The sequence below is a fragment of the Spermophilus citellus genome, assembly GCF_964194105.1.
Source record: "Spermophilus citellus genome assembly, chromosome: 2".
In the NCBI taxonomy this organism is placed as follows: Eukaryota; Metazoa; Chordata; class Mammalia; order Rodentia; family Sciuridae; genus Spermophilus; species Spermophilus citellus.
The window spans coordinates 192,170,707-192,174,648 of NC_138183.1; positions in this window are offsets into that span (position 1 = coordinate 192,170,707).

The following is a 3,942-nucleotide window of genomic DNA, read 5'->3' on the forward strand; positions in this document are numbered from 1 at the left end:
ATTTGATACCACTATTTTTGCTTTGGATAGTTGATTATCTTTCGAAGTTATTAAAAATGAGAACAGGGGCTGGGGATGTGGCTCAAGCGGTAGCGCGCTCGCCTGGCATGCGTGCGGCCCAGGTTTGATCCTCAGCACCACATACCAACAAAGATGTTGTGTCCGCCGAGAACTAAAAAATAAATATTAAAAATTCTCTCTCTCTCTCTCTCTCTCTCTCTCTCTCTCTCTCTCTCCCTCCCCCCCTCACTCTCTCTTTAAAAAAAATAAATAAATAAATAAAAATGAGAACAGACATCTTAGTCTATTTTCTGCTGCTATAGCAGAATACCCAACAGTAGGTAATTAAAAAAAAAAAAAACAGGTTTATTGTGGCTCATGATTCTGGAGACTGTAAATTCAGTTTTTACAGTTTGTGTGGCTCCATGAGAAAGAGCCGTATGCAGCTTTGATTCAAGTCAAAAAGCAGAAGTACAAGCAAATGTGTTTGGAAGAGTGAAAAGGGGGCCAAATTCTCATGATAGCTCTCCTATTCCCAGAAGAAAGGCCTTAATTCATTCATGAAATCCCCACTCCATGACCCAGAGCCCTCCTAACACCACTGCACTGTGGAATTATAGTTCCAACTCAAGAATTCTGAGGGATACAAACAAAACCAACAACCTTTTATATTTTCTTTCTTGAGTGTCCTTTAACATTTCTTGTCGTGTAGGGCTGCCAAAAAATTCTCTTATCCTTTATCTGTAAAAGTTTTTCTTTTACTTTAGTTCTTTTTTTTAACCATTCGATTTATTTTTATTTGTTTTTAGTCATACATGACAGCAGAATGCATTTTGACATATAATACATACATGGAATGTACATACATCAATCATAATGTCTATTCTATTCTGCTGTCCTTCCTATCCCCCCTACTCCTCCCCTCCTCTCCCATCCTTTCTCTCTATCCAATCTAATGTGACACACTTTTTTTTTCCTTTTTCTCATCACAACATCATATATGTATTCTGTATAACAGTGAGGTTCTCCTTCCATCTTCCGTTACCTTAGTTCTTTAATGGTATTTTCACTGGGGATAGAATTCTGGGATGACAACTTTTTCCTTTCAATACCTAGAAATCTCTCTCTATTGTCTTATGACTTGTAAAAATTCTGACAAAAACCTAAAGTATTATCTTTGTTCTTTTGTTTATAATATTTCAATTTTTTTTCTCTGGTTGCCTTTAACGCTGTTTATTTTTGTCTTTGGCCGTTTTATACTTAGGCATGTCTGTTTTGCATTTATCCTGGTTAGTGTTCTCTGGAATTCTTAGACCTGTGATTTGTTGTCTATCATTAAATTTAGAAAATTCTCAGCTATTATCTCTGAATATTTTTGCTCTTCCTCCTCTTTTCTCCTCCTGGGATGCCCACTGCATACAACCTGGACTTTGATGTTATCCCACAGTTCTTAGATGCTTCATTTTCCCCTTCCTATGTGCATTCTTTTTTCTCCTTATGTTTCATTTTGATAATTTCTATTGAGAATATTCACTGATTCTTTCCTCAGCTGTTTCCAACCACTGGTGAGTGCATCAAAGAATTTGTTCACCTTTGATAGGTAGTTTTTTATTTCTGGCATTTCATTTGATTCAATACATATATATATATGCATCTATATTTATATAGGTTTATTATTTAGCATAGAGATTATATATATATTATATATAAAATCTATGAGCCATTGCTCTGGAGTTAGGGGTGAGGACAGAGGCCCACTTCTTTTGGAGTGACAGTCCTGTTCTATTAGGAGACTGCTAGGTGAAGACAGTAGCTCTGGCCATCTCTACCAGCCTGCCCTACCACCATGGAGCCCCCATTATATATAATCTCCACTCAGTTCATATGGTTGTCCATCTTTTCTACTGATCCTCTCACTTGTTAATCAGAGTTATTTTAAAGTCTCTGCCTTACGGTAACTATTTCCTCAACCTCCCCAGCAAAACAGTCCAACTCCATAGACAAGAAGTAAAGGCAGGGATTCCAGAGTTAGGTTGCCTGGGATTGAATTCAGCTCCATCCCTTTCCATCTGTGTGACCCTAGGTGAATTACTTGACTTCTTTGTGCCTCAACTACTTCCTCTGTCCCCAATGTGGATAATAATAAACCAACCTCATAGAAATGATGTGAAGATTAAATGGCACCATGTAAAACTCCCTCCATAATGCCTGGCACATCAGAGTAAAGGTAGTTGTGGTAGGACTGTGCCTTGCTAGCACTTTCCATGTCTCCAAGACTCCAGTACTAGCTGTTTGAAACATGGTTGAGTTTTTCTTTATTTTGCTAAGAGATAGGCCAGGTAGTACAGTGACTCACTTGGGAAAGGGAGGGTAGGACTTTGTTTGCTTTGTGACCTTTGGCCCAGTCCCTGGTGAACTCTGCCCATATATCCATTTCTATAGTGAGAGTTGAACTGACTGTCTGGAGCTGTTTCAATCTGTGGCAGGGAGCAGGGTGGGGAAGGAGTTAAGGGAGGGCTGCAGAGGAGTCAGTCACCAAGATGGTGTCTGACTATCTACAAATCACATAAATTGCCAATCAGAGAACTTGGGGGAGCTCATGTTCATAGAGTGCTTTAATTGTCAAAGTTCAGTCATATCAGGATCTAATTTAGCTGTGACAGGGTTGTTTGGGTGTGTGAATCGGGGATTGTTCATTCCAAGTGGACAGCAGAGGGAAATCCCAGGAGGGGATTAGGCCAAGGTCACCCAGTGAGATTTCATAGAGTTGCATTGACTCCAGGCTCCTGTTTCCCATACAGTGCTCTTTTGGGGGCCTCCAGGCTCTGGGGTACCTGCTCCCCAGCGTTTTTGTGGCAGCTGGTACTTCTTTCAGTTAGAGGATGGGTAGGAGTTGGCTCAATAGAGAGGCAAGGAGGTGGGTGCCCAGGTGGCTGCAGGTGGCTCACACCAGACAGAAGCACCTCCAGAGGGGAAGGGGTGTCTTCCATTGCTACCTCCTGGCCCCATTGGCCTGATAGGGTCATAAGAGATTTGTTGAATGAACAATTTTTAAAATTTCTCTCTCTTTCTCTCTCTCTCTTTTTCCAGGCTTACTGAATCCTAAACTTTCCGAGGTGGTGATGAACCTCGAGTATCCGCTGTGTTCCAGGCCTGGCACCTCACAGGCACATAGGAGGCCATTAGTAAATATTTATAAAGGGATCATACTACCAGACCCGGTTCCTACAGGGACCAAAACAAAATGACAACTAGTACCCTCAATGTCTGTGAGACTCCAGTACTAGAGGGGATTGGAGGGAATGGAAGGTTTTTGTTTAATGGGTGCAGAATTTGGTTTTGCAAGAGGAGAGAGTTCTGGAGATGGGTGGTGGGGGTGGTTGCATAACAATATACTTGAATTGCGCACTTGGTGAAGTTGGGCCAGGGTTGTGGCTCAGTGCTAGAGCATTTGCCTAGCACGTGTGAGACAACTGGGTTTGATCTTCAGCACCACATTAAAATAAATAAAATAAAGGTGTTGTGTCTATCTATAACAAAAAATAATTTCAAAAAAGGATGGTAAAGTTTGTGTTACTGTATTTCACCATATTTATCAATGAAAAAGAGACAAGAAAATGGAAGAGAGACCAGGAGATTAGAGGAAGGACCAAGGGAAGGGAGAGAAGATACTGGGGAACAATATTGACCGAATTATATTGTTATATCTTGTGCATGTTGAATATATAACAACGGATCCCACTATTATGTATAATTTTAATGCACCAGTAAAAATATGGGGGGAAAAGAAAAAACATTGGGAAAAGAAATCTGACAAAAGAAATACATTTTCTAGCCTGAAGAAATAAAATTAAACAGCAGTAATAAAGCCCTCTGTGAACGAACACTGGTAGGGGAAGGCAGGGGGCGTGTGGGGGAGGTTAAACCTGCATTATTTCTGTC